Source organism: Saccopteryx leptura, chromosome 4 (assembly GCF_036850995.1).
Source record: "Saccopteryx leptura isolate mSacLep1 chromosome 4, mSacLep1_pri_phased_curated, whole genome shotgun sequence".
Classification (NCBI taxonomy): Eukaryota; Metazoa; Chordata; class Mammalia; order Chiroptera; family Emballonuridae; genus Saccopteryx; species Saccopteryx leptura.
In genome coordinates this window covers 88856780-88874305 of record NC_089506.1, presented here as the reverse complement: position 1 = coordinate 88874305, position 17526 = coordinate 88856780, and the positions used below count along the sequence as shown (strand labels likewise).

At 37.1% G+C, this 17526-nt stretch overlaps 1 non-coding gene across 1 annotated transcript; it reads left to right on the top strand.

Moving 5' to 3' along the window:
• Positions 1-13005: 13005 nt before the first annotated feature.
• TRNAA-AGC (transfer RNA alanine (anticodon AGC)) lies at positions 13006-13081 on the top strand. Its single transcript has one exon. It is a non-coding gene; the product is annotated as a tRNA-Ala (tRNA).
• The last annotated feature ends 4445 nt before the right edge of the window (positions 13082-17526 follow it).

Below are 17526 nucleotides of genomic sequence, written 5' to 3'. Positions count from 1 at the left end.
TCACCAAAATGTCTAAAAATTAATGAGCGATAATTTTTATGCCACTTACCGAGATGTTTAAAAAATAAAGTTAATCGTGTGTGGAGAACTCATTTTATTATTTCCTACTTTCAATCATATGAGAACATTAAAAAAGCTGACACATATTTAGTGTGAACTATGTGTCAGACTGTGGATTAAATATCTTCAAGTCCTGTCTCATTTAGGCTTCTACAGTGTTACAATTATAGTATTAGTGTGTTTGTTTACCTATAAACTTTAGCTTTAAAAAATAAAGTTATTTAACTCATTTTCAATCTTAAAGGTACAAAACATTTTCAGTTATTACTAAGTTGGCTTCTTTCAATGCAAATTTATCCAAAAACAAGCAATGCTCAAAGATTACTAAATAGCTTTCAATAATTTCAGCAACTGTTTGACATTATAAAAGATATGCTAAACTATCCCCCAAATTATACAGCTACCATTGTAATGTGGAAGTATTTTTTCAGCAGCACTTAACAACATCATTATACTGTCCTTCATTACGGTATTTATAAATGTATACAAAACACATAGGCATTTTCTCCAAGAATATTGAGTATAAATTCAGGACTTTAAATTACAGTGTACTCACAGAATCATATTTCCTTAATTGAGAATTAGGAGTTACACTAACTGATCATGGATGAAGATATTTGAGCTCAAGAGCAGCTAAATTTGTAAATGTCCAGATGCAGATCACAGCAGCCATTGGTCTCACTCCTCGAGGTGGGATAGAATTCTTTTGGAGTGATGTGGTATTATCAGTTAGGTCATACACCAGAATCACATAGTACAAAAATAATTTTTTGTTTCTTATATTACATGTTATAGAAGTGTAATACAAATAAGAGTGCAATCAAAGTAAAATAAAGTAAAAATGGAAACACTTCTTTTCTACCTTCAATGAAGTGTACAATGGTATTAGAGCTGGCAGTCTAATTGTTACTTCTTTCCTTAAGGCATTTTCTTATTGCCTCTTTATAGAATTTTATACTTCAAAATTATGGAAATTCCATAAGGAAATTTAAGAAAAAAAATCACATTTCTACCATATATATTTATTTGTGTATTATAAATCCGTATGACACAGATAATAAATTTAAGTATTCTATACACTCCTCATCTCAAATACTTATATTCCTAACCTCACAGTAGCAATTAATATGAGAAAAAAATATGTTCAAAAAACAAATGAATTATTGATTACACATTGGGTTCTTTTGATCTCTTAAATAGAAAAAATCCTTTCAAGATATTCATGGAATTGAATTGTGCCCTTCAACATTTAGAGAAACAATTCCAGGTGGATAAAACTTTCTCTGTATATTTGTGTTGCCCTTATTGGAAACTTGTTTGTAATGGTTATGCATTATGATGAAATAAGCTTACAATGTTTCTTCGTTGACATAGGTCAAAATTTATTAATGATTCTAGTAAGCAAGAGTGGAAAGAAGAGACACTGAGTAAGATTCATTTGCAGATTAGTGTGCCCACCTCTGTACCTTAGGAAAGTTACCCATTTGCAGCTGTTCTTCTGAAGCATTAACCTGCCCCTCATCTCCTTCTGTTCACAAGTGATGTCAATTGGCAGAACTCAATAAACATAACTTGCATCTCCCCTAAATTCGAGAGGTCATGGTAAGAAAAAATAAAGTTATTTAACTCATTTTCAATCTTAAAGGTACAAAACATTTTCAGTTATCACTGTCTACGTTGGCTTCTTTCAATGCAAATTTATCTGAAAACAAGCAATGCTCAAAGGTTACTAAATAGCTTTCAGTAATTTCAGAAACTGTTTGACATTATAAAAGATATGCTAAACTATAAAGACATGTTTTAACAGCACATTCTAGAACTGCAAATTATAAGGTACATGGGATTCTGATGTCAATCATGCTTAATTTTTAAAAAATGAAAATGTGTTTCTGGGAAAATATATACATGGAATAAAGCATATTTAAAATGCTCCCATGTAAACTAGATATTTGTTTAGTTGATGTTATGCTCAATGCTCTTTACTAGACAAAGTAGCAAAGCATAGCTTATTGATTTTTTGAAAACTCATCTTAAATAAGGTGGCCAGTTGTCAATTGTCTCAGAGTGGGAGTAACCATAAACTTCTGTCTACTGCTAGTCATTTAGGGAAGGAGTCTGGTAGATGGTTATAGAGATGATCCAATTAACATCAGATAACAAGTCTGTTTAATACAAGGAACTATTTATTGTGCCATAGAATTTACATCCATTGATCTAGTTAGGAGTGGAAGGTGTTATGAATGACAAAACCAAGTCAGACAGTGGGGTAGAACAAGGGGACTCTGAGAACAAGAGGTCTAAAGGAAGTAGTATAAGAAATGTAAAATGGGTAATGCTTTTGGCCATGGCTCACTGTTTTGAAAACTTAGAATTGGTATTTTGTTTATTTAGTGTCTGTGTCTGATGCAAATAACTTCATGTCTTAAAAATATATTATTTTTTAATTATATAGATTAATTGTCTAACATAACACAGTTTAGATTTGGTGTTTTTGAAAACCAAAACATTGCTTTTTCCATGTCCCCTAAATTGGTCAAATTGTGAAAATAATCGATACCAACATGCTCATGAGATATGATGGACATAAGGGAACAGTAATTTAATAATTTACATGAAGAGATGTAGTCCAGAATGCTCATTCAGTCCATGCCCTGATTTTGTGTAAAGTTATGATTAAGTTACAGGGAAGTGACAGAAGCTTGGCAGCTGTAGAGCACATCCTATGGCTCCAGGCAAGTAGCCAAGCGAGCAGCCCAGTCCAGCAATTGAACATAGGATGTGGTTCCTCATGGAGCCTGAACAATTATTCTGAGAAGCCACACAGTCCAGCCTATAAGCCTACTACTCAGCCACAAACCTCAGCCCATGGCCCTGCCTGATTGCCGAACACAGCCTACCCCTACCTGATTAGGGAGCCCAGACAGCCACCCAGTCCCAATGTGGAGCACAATGTTTAGTCCAACACAACTGTGGGATAAATCCAGAGGCCATGCTTATCACAGAGCCTTACCAAAGACCATGCAGGGGACAACCAATGTCTGGCCCAATCACAAAGACCAAACTACAGCCCCTCCTAATACCAGGGCATAGCCTGAAATCTCTCTTGGTCTCAGAGCAAGGCCTGGAAACTTGTCCCACTGTAAAGTCTGACTTAATGGCTCCACCTGCCTAGAGTCCAGCCAGTAGCACCATCCAGTTGTGGAGCATAACCCGAGACTGCACCCAACTGGAAGCAATTGTGAGCACAGCCTATAGGCCTGCCCAGTGGCAGATTCCAACCAATGACACATCTGTGTCAGGAAGCATAACCTGTGACTCTTCCTAACCAGAAGTGATGGCACAGCCCAGCTAATGTCTCCACTTGACCACAGAGCAGAGCTAGCAGCCCCATCCAGCTGTGGAGGCCAGGCTGTGCTCCAATTTCAGAGCACAAGCAGTCTCCTCCAAATAGAGACACCAACAGCAAGCCCCACCTGCTCAGACACAACCAGCTGACCTGTCCAGTACCTACAATAAGCTGATTGGTGAAGGTCTTTTCTGCTAAAGTGAACTATAATGAACTAACTTAATACATAGAAAATAACACAAGGAGACACGGATTGTGAAGAATCAGGTAAAAATGATATAACCAAAGGAAAATAATGAAACTCTAATTAGTGAGTCTAAAGATATGGAGATTTATGTATTGTCTGCCAAAGAATGCTGATATATTTTATGAAAGAAGTTCAGCAAACTACAAAATCACACAAATGTGGTACATATATACAATGGAATACTACTCAGCCATAAGAAATGAAGACATAATGCCATTTACGATAACATGGATAGAACTTGAGAACATCATACTAAGGGAAATAAATAAATCAGAAAAAGCTAAGAACTGTATGATTGCACACATAGGTGCAAAATAGGTGAGATAAAACTGAGACTGATGGACTTAGATAAAAGTGAAGTCATTACCAGAGGGAGAGGAATAAAGAGGGACAAATGTATGGTGATGAAAAATAATATGCCTTTGGGGGATGGGCCCACAATGCAATCAACAGTTCAACTGGTATCGAGATGTTCACCCGAAATCTATGTACTCTTATTGATCAATGTCACCTCATTAAATTTAGCTTCTAAATTAAAAAAAAGTAAAGAAATCAAATAGATAACTGTATGAAATTGGGAAAAAAGTATGAACAAAAAAGAAAGTTCAACAGAAAGAAAAAAGAACAAGGCTGGCAGTATAACACTTTCTGATTTCAAACTATACTACAAAGCTAGAGTAATCAAAACAGTTTAATACTGACATAAAAACTGACACCAAGACTAATGGAATAGAATCCGGGGCCCAAAAATAAATCCATACATATAACTCAACTAATGTTTGTCAATGGAGCCATGTTGTGAAAACTGCATATTCATATGCAAATAATTAAACTGGACACCTTTCTTATACAACTCACAAAAAATATATTGAAGTAAATTAAAGTTTAAAGGTAAGATAAAGAGTTGTAAAACTCCTAAACAAAACATAGGGTAAAAACTCCTTTTCATAAGTCTGGACAATGATTTTCTTTGGATATGACATATAAAACATAAGCAACGAAAGCAATATTAAATAAATACAGCTACATCAAACTAAAATGCTTTTGAACAGTAAAAGAAATAATCAAGAAAATAAAAAGAAACCTACATAATGAGAGAAAATATACTATTCACAAAACTTAGGGGATATTTCAAGAATGAATATGAAATGATAAAATATACCCTAGGCTCTGGCCGATTGGTTCAGCAGTAGAGCGTTAGCCTGGAGTGTGAAAGTCCCAGGTTTGATTCCTGGTCAAGGTATACAGGAGAAGTGCCCATCTGCTTCTCCAACCTTCCCCCTCTCCTTCCTCTCTATCTCTCTCTTCCCCTCTCACAGCCAAGGTTCCACTGGAGCAAAGTTGGCCCATGTGCTGAGGACACTCCATGGCCTCCACCTCAGGCGCTAGAATGACCTGTGTCACAACAGAGCAATGCCCGAGATGGGCAAAGCATCACCCCCTGGTGGGCATGCCAGGTGAATCCCAGTCAGGCACATGTGGGACTTTGCCTCCCCACTTCTAACTTCAAAAAAAAAATACAAAAAATAAATACAGAAATATATATATATATATTACACCCTAATTTTTGTGAGCAGAATATTTGCAAATCATATCTCTGATAAGGGATTTTTATCCAAAGTATATAAGGAACTTATACAACTCAGTAGCAATAAACAAATAATCCAATTTAAAAACTGGCAAAACAACTGCATAAATATTTTTCAAAGACCTATAAAAGTTGCCAACCAGTACCAGTACATGAAAATGTGTTCAACATTTCTAATCAGCAGAGAAATGCAAATTAAAGGCACAAAGAGATTTCACCTCACCTCTGGTAGAATGACTATCATGAAAAAGCCATTAAAACAATAAATAACAAGTGCTGATAAGGATATGAGGAAGGGGTATGCCTGTGCACTGTTTGTGGGAATGTAAATTGATACAGCCACAAGGAAAACAGTATAAATATTCCTCAAAAAATTAAAACTAGAACTCCGTATGTCTCAGCATTTCCACTTCTGGGTATATATACAAAGGAAAGAAATCACTCTCTCAAAAAGATATATTCACCCCCATTGTTACTGCAGCATTATGTATAATAGCTCAAATGTCAGAACAGTCTATGCACTTATCAATTGATTGGTGTATAAAGAAAATATAGTGTATATATATTATATATATATATATATTGCCATATGACAAAATATAACAATAGAATATTATTCATCCATAAAAGAAAAGAAAATCTGTCATTTGCAACAACATGGTGAACTTTGAGGACATTAAACTAAGTGAAGATAGTCAGATAGAGAAAGATAAATACTATACAATGTTATTTACATGCAAAATCTAAACAAACAAACAAACAAAAAAAACACAAACCTCAACTTTGATTGATTGCTGGTTGCCAGGGTTAAGGGTGTAAAGGAAATGGGTGAAGGTGGTTAAAGGGTACAAACTTCCATTTTTAAGGTATATACATTCTGAAGATCTACTGTATAGCATAATGATTATAGTTAAAACTACTGTATTGTATACATAAAAGTTGCTAAGAAAGTAAATCTTAAAAAGTTCTCACCTCAAAAAATGTTAACTATGCGAGGTAATAAGTTAACCTTTTTGTTGTAATCATGTTGCAGTATATGCATACGTGAAATAAATACATTGTACATCTTATAGAATGTTATATGTCAATTTTATCTCCATAGTCTTGGAAAATTATTTTACTTTTTAATTATTTTTTTATTTTTTAGTTACAGTTGATATACAATATTATATTAGTTTCAGGTATGCAACCCAGTGGTTAGATATTATATAACTTACTAAGTGATCATCCCAATAAGTCTTATACCCATCTGACACCATACATAGATATGACTATATTATTGACTATTTTTTCTATGCTGTACTTTATATTCCCATAACTATTCTGTAACGACCATTTTGTACTACTTAATCATTGCACCTTTTTTTAACTCATTCCCCCCAACTTCCCTCCATCTGGCTCCTGTCAACATGTTCTCTGTTTCTATGAGTCTGCTTCGGTTCTGCTTGTTTGTTTATTTTGGGTGGGGGTTTTTTTAGATTTAATTGTTGAGAAATACATATTTATTATCATTTTCCTGTTCATATTTTTTATCTCTTTTTTTCTTCTGAAAGAAGACCCTTTACTCTTTCATGTAATGGTGGGATAGTGATAAACTCTTTTAGTTTTTTGTCTGGAAAGCTTTTAATCTGTCCTTTGATTCTAAATGATAGCTTTGCTGGGTAGAGTAATCTTGGTTACAGGTACTAGCTTTTCATCATTTTGAATATTTCTTGCCACTTCCTTTTGGCCCACAAAGTTTCTGTTGAGAAATCAGCTGACAGTCTTATGGAAGCTTCCTTGTAGGTTAATAAACTGCTTTTCTTTGTCTACTTTTTAAATTCTCTCTTTGTCATTAACCTTTAACATTTTAATTATGATGTGTCTTAGTGTGGGCCTCTTTGGGTTCATCTTGTTTGAGACTTTCTGTGCATTCTGGTCTTGGATGTCGAATTCCTCCACCAAGTTAGGGAAGTTTTCTGTCATTAGTTTTCAAAATAAGTTTTCAATTTTTTGCTCTCCCTTTTCTCCTTCTGACACCCCATGATGCAAGTGTTGGTATGCCTGAAGTTGTCCCAGAGGCTCCTTACACTCTGTTCATTTTTTTTAATTCTTTTTACTTTTTGTTGTTCTAATTGGGTGTTTTTGCTTCCTTTTATTCCAAATCCCTGATCTGATTCTCAGCTTCATCACTTTTCTATTGATTCTCTATAAATTATTCTTCATTTTAGTTAGTGTATCCTTGATTTCTGACTAATTCTTTTTTAGGACTTTTATGTCCTTTTTTATACTTATTATTCCTTTGTTGAAGTTCTCACTAAGTTTCCTGATCATCCATATAATCAGAGTTTTGAATTCTGTATCTGGTACACTGTTTGCCTCCATTTTATTTATTTATTTTTATGGAGATTTCTCCTGTTCTTTCTTTTGGCACATTTATCTTTTCTCTGCATTTTGACTATTTCTCAATGTTTGTTTCTATGTATTAGGTAAAGCTGCTGTCTTCAATACTTCGTAGAATGGCCTTGTGTAATAGGTGTCTTGCAGGGTCAAGTGGTAAAGCCTTATAAGCCACCCATGCAGGGCACCCAAGCTGGTGCACCCCTATGTGGACGATGAGCACTGTCCAGCTGCTGAAATCACCAGGAGGGATTAGCTATTAGGCCGATCAGCTTTGAGGACTCTGTGACTGCAGCAGATAAGCTGCTGTACAAGAGTTGACAGTACAGAGCAGGACTTTCTTCAGTGGGGCTTTAATGCTCACTGAGTCCACCCATTGATTGTATCACTCATGCAGGTGTTTTGGTTACTATCTATTGTGGTCTGAAACTATCCACCAAGTGCACTGGTCCTGGGACCTCCTGGGAGATGCAAGGTCAGTCACTGCCTATGCCCTGCTAGGGCTACCTGGCACAAGCATTAGAGTGATCTGCAGATGGCTGCTACTTGTACTGTGCTTGGAGGTGCCCAGGAGAGCCCAAGCTGTGAACCAAGACCAGCTACCACTAATGCCAGGCCTGACGTTACCTAGCAAGAGGTATGGGGTACACAGAGGTCAGATTCTGCTTTCTTGAGAGACATTGGGAAAGTCCAAAGTGTGAGCCATGACATAACATTTGTATATGGAAAAGCCACTGGAAACAGCTAGGTGAACCTGCAAGTTGAGTGGGGCGAGGTCTCCGGGAATCACCAAGGCAAGGTAAGCCAGGTTGATGGAAACTCAGATATGGTGCTCACCTGCTAGCTTGTGAGGAGGGGGCTCAGAAAAGGATGAGTGGCCTCTGCCAGCATTTTGGTCGGGCAGAAAGCTGTCCCCCCTCCCCCCAGTTTTTGCCCTGACACCCAACACTTCTGTTCCTCCCCATATATTCCTGGTTCCTTTCAAGTTTCTGCCCCAGCAATGGAACTCAGAGGGAGTGATTCCGAAAAATTCATTGCAATTGCTTTATGAGTAGCACCTGCTACACCAGCAGCCCTCAATCTCCCTCAGCCTCAATCCTGCTGGTTTTTACAACCAGAAGTTATGTAGACTTCTCTTCCTGGCTCTGGAACCTTGGGCTGGGGAACTTACTATGAGGCTGGGACCCCTCGTGCCTCAGGTTACATCTCTGCAGCCAAGATATTCCTCTCGACTTTTATTCATTACACATGGATGTGGGACCATGTAATTCCATGTCTCCACCCCTCCCACCAGATTCCATGTGGCTTCTTCTTTAAATTCCTAGTTGTAGGACTTCCTTTCAGCTATATTTCAGGAGGCTCTGAATGATGGTTATTCCATAGTTTAGTTGTAATTTTAATGTGGTTATGAGAGGATTCAAGTACTGCATTTACCTATCCTGCCACGTTGACTGGAAGTTTCAAATAAAGTATTCAAACATTTACTTTTTGGTAGGACTTGATAGAATAGGGAGCTGGTATTCAGATTTCATTTTTATTGTTTGTATTACAAATGTATTTAAAAAAATAATAATGGTATGACCTAGAACTACTACATTTTTCTGTAGGTGAGCACAAAAGGGTGACTAATAATACAATTTCTTTCTTTCTTTTCTTTCTTTTTTTATTTTTTTATTAAGTGAAAAGCTGGAAGGCAGGAGACAGAGAGAGAGAGACTCGTGCATGTGCCCTGACTGGGATGCTCTACCCATCTGGAGTCACTGCTCCATTGCTCAGCAACTGAGCTATTGCAGTGCCTGAGGGGAGGCCATGGAGCCATCCTTAGCACCTGAGGCTAACTTGCTTGAACCATTCGCGAGCCATGTCTGAAGGAGGAGAAAGAGAGAGAAAAAGAGGAGGGGGTGGGGAGGAAATGCAGATGGTCGCTTTTCCTGTGTACTCTGACCAGGAATTGAACCCAGGACTTCCACATGCCGGACCGATGCTCTACCTCTAAGCCAACTGGCCAGGGTTAGTAATACAATTTAAACATTTAATTTCTGAAAATTTTATTCATACCCCTGTGGGCATCAACAAAGCATCATGTATGTGCTGATATTCATGAATATTTTCTGTGTCCATATGGCTGGCATTTTCATAAGATGGAGTTGTTTGAAAAATTATCTTGAGTATAAAATGTCATAGTAGTAACTTTATGCTGTCAATAGAACTTCAAAAAGTTCAGGTATAATTAGTTATTGCATTCAATTACTTTAGTCCATTATCTATGAAAGCACCTAATATGCATGCATGAGTGCACACACACGTTATAATTTCATAGATGATTTTAATGATTATTACTAAACCAAACAAGGAAATAACCCTGCAGTTACACAACAAGGAGATTTGCTAACATGTAGAAGTGAAGAGTAAAGATTGGAAAGCAGTGATGAGATTGTTTTTTAAAAACAATGGTGTAAGCAAAGTTTTGACAGAAAAGTATGATCACTTGCAAATGTGGTTTTCAACATTTTAAGAGTCTATTAGATGTTTTTAATGTACACAAAATCTATTAATAATCAATTCTATATATGATTAGATAAAATTTATAAAACATTCAGGAAAATGTATCTTTTACATTAATATAATATATATATATATTTTTTCTTTTTTTACTAAAATTGCCATTAAGGCTAGCTCTCAAGTCAAGAAAAATTAAAAAAAAACACTAGGAAAAAAATTAGAACTAGAGTGAAGAGTGACACTGATTATTAACAGAGAAAATATATGTAATATATATATTTAAAGTTAAGAAAGAAGCAATGATAGCTACTAAAAGTAGCAAAAACAAGAAGAGAGAAGAAAGTATGCTTCAATTTAGATTTTCAATTGGCAAAAATTGCGCATCTTCACTCATCAAGATGTAGTCAATTTATTCAATCCTCAGATTCGGTCTAGACTTTTATTGATGGTATGGAGTAGAAGTGACAGTGCTGGAAGGACCAGCCAAAAATAAAAGGAGTTTAGTTTCTACGCTTGTGCTCTTTGAATATGGCAACTGTGTGGTCAAGCCCAGGCAATCCTGTGACGTAAAACATGGTGAAGTCCTGATGTAGGTCTTTCTGTTGTGGGCATCACCAACCTACCAGGTAGCCCACTGAGAAAACATGACGATGCTCAGCTGAAACCAAAAAACTACTCACCTCTGACCAACCCCAACTGCCACGCTACAACATTGTGAATATGTTAATGCTTGTTCTTCTAAGTCACTAAATTTTGAAATATTTTATGCAGCAATTCCTAACTGATTAAAAAAAATAGAATCATGGTTAGGGTGCTACCATAAGAAAAATATGACATATTTGAAATTGGTTTTTGGGCTGACTATAGGCAGATGCTAGAAAAGCAGCAGAAAAACTGTTAGAAAAACAATACCAGTTAGTGGAGCCTGAGAAAGTAGTGAGACAATTGCTAGAGCATGTGGAAAAATTATTTATCCTGATATTTTAATTGATGTTGGCAAATAACAAACAATGTATGTTCACTGCATTTGGACATGAACTGTTTAGGTTTACAAAATGGTGAAGTAGGAAACTCCAAACTCTTTTTTCTCCACAAAAGCATTGTAAAACAAGCAGAAACTGTCAGGAATAATTATGTTGGAATTATAGAAAACAGTCAAAAGTTTAGAGAAGCAAAGTGAATATGGAATCAATGAAAAGCAACTTGATAATGGCAGGGAAGCTTTGTGGTGTTTCTATTTATCCTTGCTCCATGGTCTTAAAGACAGCAGTCCACATTCCCAGTGTGGAACCCCTGGAACCTGGTTTCAGAGTGAAAAGCAGATGTTATTCCCCAATTTTCGTGTTAATCTATTCTAACCTATCTGGGGCTAGTTAGAGGACTCTTGGAAGACAGTCATCTTTGTTATGCTTAATTCAGAACTCACTCCACATGGGATGAAGATCGGCACTGCATTAAATAATATAACGTGAACAAAAACCTAGAGATGCCTGAGGAAAAGAAGACAGTTGAGATGTACAGCAGACTGTCTAAAGTCATGGAGGAAAACTTGGGGAGACAGTTTCTTTGGGGAGTTAGAACAGTCAGAACTACTTCTATATACTGTGGAATGCCAGGCACGTGCCCAGGAAAGGGCACAAGCTCAGAAAAGATCTGACAAAGTCTTTGTGATCATCTGAGAAGACCCTACGAGAAATGGTCTATGTAGAGCAGCTGAGAAATAACAGCCATGGGGTGAGGAATTCAGTTTTTATCAGTATGCAGGACTAATTTTATAGTAAATTTTCAGAATTACAAACTTGTAAATAGGTATCTTGCATCTATAGTAGATATCTTTTATATGAGAAGTTTGGACTATCTCCAGGGCTCAGAAACAATGAGAGAGAAAATCTGAAAATGTATAAGTGACTTAAGGATTTATATTTCTCAGGATGGATCTTGCTAGATCTTTGTAGCTTAAAGTTTGGCTATAATTAGCTCATACAGAAGGTGACAGTAAAAATTCTAGTTAAAATAAATGATGGTATCTGACCAAACATTGGCACAATGGATAGAGTGTTGGACTGGAATGCAGAAGACCCAGGTTCAAAACCCTGAGGTTGCTGGCTTGAGCATGGGCTCCCCAGCTTGAGCACAGGGTCACTGCCTTGAGCATGGGATCATAGGCACAACCCCATGGTCTCTGGCTTGAGCCCAAAGGTTGCTGGCCTGAAGACCAAGATCGCTGGCTTAATCCCAAGGTTGCTGGCTTCAGCAAGGGGTCACTCATTCTGCTATAGCCCTCTGGTCATATATAAGAAAGCAATTAATGAACAACTAAGGTACTGCAATGAAGAACTGATGCCTCTTATCTCTCTGCCTTCCTGTCTGGCTGTCACTATTTGTCCCTCTCTTTGACTCTCTCTCTGTCTCTGTAAAAAAAGCAGACAAACTCCAAATGATGGCAGATTAAAGGAAAGACACCTCCTAATGAGGAACCCTTGAAATGTAAAGAGACTCTAAGACTAGTCTCAAATGATAACTGGGGTCCTAGGAATCTCATGGAATCTGGACTGATTGGGGTCTTCTGGAAGGACAAATTTACTAGCTTGAGCTATGGAAAATCAGGTAGTGAACAATAAATTAAAACTGGACCTGTGGAAGACAGTGGTGATGCTTGCATTCTGAACCTTGTATCCTATAGAAGTAAATAAAGAATAATTATCATCGCATGGATATTCATACACAAAGTTCTGAGGGACATGATTTCACAATCAAAATTCATAAAATATAAAAGAAAATCCTCTTCCGTGATGTAAGCAAAAAGCAGAAAAAATAGCTTCACAAAGACTGCATATATTGGAAACATTGATATAAAAGTAAAGGTATAAAAGAAATTATGCGGCCCTGGCTGGTTGGCTCAGTGGTAGAGCGTCGGCCTAGCGTGCGGAGGACCCGGGTTCGATTCCCGGCCAGGGCACACTGGAGAGGCGCCCATTTGCTTCTCCACCCCTCTGCTGCACTTTCCTCTCTGTCTCTCTCTTCCCCTCCCACAGCCAAGGCTCCATTGGGGCAAGGATGGCCCGGGCGCTGGGGATGGCTCCTTGGCCTCTGCCTCAGGCGCTAGAGTGGCTCTGGTCGCAATATGGCGACGCCCAGGATGGGCAGAGCGTTGCCCCCTGGTGGGCAGAGCGTCGCCCCCTGGTGGGCGTGCCGGGTGGATCCCGGTCGGGCGCATGCGGGAGTCTGTCTGGCTGTCTCTCCCCGTTTCCAGCTTCAGAAAAATGAAAAAAAAAAAAGAAATTATGCATTAAAAACTAGTAAGTATAGTTTTTAAAGCAATATAATTCCTCAAAATTAAAACCTAAAATTTAAAGTTAAAAGCTACATAATGAAGCTACATAATGTCTAAAGTTAGTAAAAAATAAATACTAAAAACTATATTCATCAATATTAAGCACAGCTAAAAAGATTAGCTGAACTTGGAATAGAGAGTTAAATAACAATAAGCAGATTGATGTACAGAGGGAAAAAGAGATGAAAAAAATGAGAAATGTTAAGAGACATCAAAAATAGAGTAAATTCTAATTGCAGAATCAGAAAGAGAGAATGATGAAGAGGGTAATGGATAGGCAGGGGGAAATTTAGATATGTAAGAGATAAAAGTATTACATGATTAATATGTAAATGATACAAATTATCTAAATTAGAAAACACAATATAGAGGAGAGAGAGAGAGAGAGACAGAGAGATGATAATCAAGGAGAGCTACACATCTAAATACCTTGAGTAAAACTAGGAAAAAAAAGACAAAGAGAACACTAGAGTATCAAAGAAAAAAAATATACATAACTTGACATGAAGTAATAATTAAACTGACAAAGGATTTCTTAAAAGAAAATAGAACACAAAAGTTTGAAATAATATGTTCAAATGGTGAAAAAATAATATAAAGTGCTATGTCCAGTGAAACTAATTTTTTTAAAGAATAACACTTAATATTGATGTTTCAAACAAGCACCCATTGAGAGTAAACTAGCAATTACAGAAAAGTATGCACTTCAATAAGAAAGGAGATAATACAAGAGGGTCAGAGAGGCAGAACAAATACTAACCATTTAAAACAAAAAAGAATCATTTATAATTTATGACATAAAATAAAAATAGAAAATAATAACATATAAGATTGTAGAGAGTGGCTGGAGTTAAGAGTTTTAGAGTTAATCTTGCACTTTGTTAAATTAAATATGTACATTTTTATTTCCACTGTAAAATGAAAATATAGAAATGAGATTTTATCTTAATTAAAAGAAAAAGGCAAGAAAGTAGAACAAAAAGAAACAGAATTTGAGATACAGAACGCAGAGAAGCAGTGATAGATATGATCTAGATGAAATGTTAATTATGAATTAGGTAGATTCATAAAAACCTTACAACATAAGTGCTCTATTAAATAATTAAGAGCTCCTTCTTTTATTGACTATTTAGTAGCTTTGTTTCAGACTAACCTTCCCACTGAGAAACATAGAAGTGCTGGATAAAATCAAGCGAGAACAAATAGTACATTAAGATCACTGAAGTTTAATAAAACTACATGGGGTTTGAGTGATTAAATTCAAGAGAAAAATCAGTACAATGGGGTGGTGCTGACATTCACTTTGATTTTTTCACTTGGTGATTATACTAAATTTTGACACAACAGAACCATCACCAAACTTAGCCTGGTGCTTCTCTTGCCAGATATCCTTTATAGCTTCTAAGCATGATGTATCTTCCGGAACTTTCTTGGAACTTAATCATCTGTGGGGGTTTGGTGTCTTAATCATTATAATCTTCCAGTATGTCCACTTTCTTGTGGCCTTTAATCCCATCACTATCTACTAGCAGAGAGTTACTGGCAGTTTGGTCTTCCTTAGTGTGGAGCCATTGTTTGTTTTGTCCATGTTGCATGGAGCCATTCTGGGTAAATTTAGATTATTTCCTGGATTTATTGCCAGGTGCTTGTGAGGTGCTCCTAATCACTTCCTCTTATATTCAAATAAAGAGGAAATGTTTTTCTTAACAGGGAGTGATAGCTTTCTTTGGAAGATTTGGAATTCAAGAATTTAAGGTCCACAGATATCTCCATTCATGTTTTTTCCAATCCAAAAATCAGGTATAACATACCTGCTTTGGTTAGAATTTAAACCTTCCTTGGAACTTAGCTTTTCTGATGATTTATTATTTGCTCTGATGCTCTATTTTCTCTACCTTCCTTTTGCAAGCTATTGTACGCTCTTTAGATGCTGTCAATGAGATATTCTAGCTGTCCCCATTAGGCCGTCAATTGCCAGTTAATCTATCTCAGATTTCTTTATCTTTTCCTGGTGGGTAAATCTAGTTTAACAATAGCATGTGGAATCCATTGTCTGAGTTTTTAATTTTCTATTACTATATGGTGATATCACCACAAACTTATAATGTTGTTTAAAATGGCAAATATTCATTATCTTACAGTTTGTGTGAGTCAGGAATCAAGACATGGCTTAGTTGGACCCTCTACTTAGGGTGTTCTAGGGTTGAAATCAAGATATAGGTTAGGCCCTGGTCGGTTGGCTCAGTGGTAGACCATCAGCCCAGTGTGTGGAAGTCTCAGGTTTGATTCCTGTTTAGGGGAAACAGGATGGGCAACCATCAGCTTCTTCTCCCTCCCCCACTTTTTCCCTCTCTTTCCACAGCCATGGCTCAGATGGTTTGAGCAAGTTGGCCCCAGATGCTGAGGAAGGCTCCATGGCCTCACCTCAGGCACTAAAATAGCACAGTTGCCAAGCATCAGAACAGTGGCCCAGATGCTGAGAGCATCACCTGGTAGGGGGCATGCCAGGTAGATCCTGATCGGGACACATATGGGAGTCTGTCTCTGCCTCTCTGACTCTCACTTAAAAAAAAAAAAAAGATATTGATTGATCGGCTGCAGTTTTATCTGGAAGCATGGCTGGAGCAGGATCTGGTTTCTGTTTGGTAACATCATTCAGTTCCTTGTAAATGTAGTGCTGAGAACGTTGCTGCAGAGGTGTTTACCGTCTCTTGGCTGGAGATTGCCCTTAGCCCATGGAGGTCATCTGCAGGTCTTGCCTTATGAGTTTCTCTAACATACTACCTGTAGTTACTTCCTCACAGAAACAGAAAGAGAGAAATACTGTCAGGCTGGGTGTTATAACTTTGTAAAATTATCACATTATTATATATATGATAATGTACATATTATCATCTTGGTTATATACTATTGATTATAAACAAGTGGCAGTTCCTACTTACAATCAAGGGGAGGGATAACATAAGAGTGTAAACAGTAGAACGTGGAGATACCAAAGGCCACTCCAAAACTGTGTCCACTGTGGTCCGCATGCTTCTTCATTTATAGTGTTGAAATAGTTTAATAAAATAAAATAAAATAATATAAATGTGGTCAGTACATAAGAGCAATAATTCCAGTAGAAGATGGGAATTTTTAGAATGGCTATTTCAGTTTCAGATCTCCCTGTGTAATGATCAGAGGCTGCCCAGACCACATTTCAACTTCATGTCTTTTTCTGCCCAGACTGGCTTCTTTTTTATTTTCTTCCATATGGGTTGGTCCCAAGGTTTCATATTTAAAAACAGTGCATTCTCTGATATCCATTTCACAAACTGTTTTCTGGGAAAACCAAAGCTTGGTGCCAGGAGTTATTGAAGAGCACAGGCAGGAGGATGCTGTTTTGGACTTCAATCACTGAGCTCTGCCTGGCAACAAAGACACCATTGCCAGTGTTAATGAAGCATATAGATCTATTGAGACAAGGCAGCAGTACAACTGTTAAAACTTTAAAAGGTGATACAGTGGAATATTGTACTGTAGCAGTGAAAGGAAATGCATAAGCTAGTGCAATGCATAAACTATTTCAAAACTATAAATGAAAAAGTCTGCAGACCACAGTGACACAGTTTTGGAGTGGCCTTCGGTATCTCCACGTTCTACTGTTCACACTCTTATGTTATCTCCTCCCCTTGATTGTAAGTAGGAACTGCCACTTGTTTATAATCAATGTGTCCCTGGGATAGTATGAGTTAAGGGGATGCAACTTCCTTAAACTGAGTTAATCCTTGCAGTTCTGGCCACTGAGGCTGTCTTTTGAAAGCACTCCTAGCAACAGTTGCTTCTAGGAAGGGAGATATGGGTGGGCCATCTCTGGTCTAAAACCACTGCCTACCTCCCCCTCATTCCACCATCTAATGCAGGGGTAGTCAACCTTTTTACACCTAACGCCTACTTTTGTATCTCTGTTAGTAGTAAAATTTTCTAACCGCCTACCAGTTCTACAGTAATGGTGATTTATAAAGTAGGGAAGTAACTTTACTTTTATAAAATTTATAAAGCAAAGTTACAGCAAGTTAAAGCATATAATT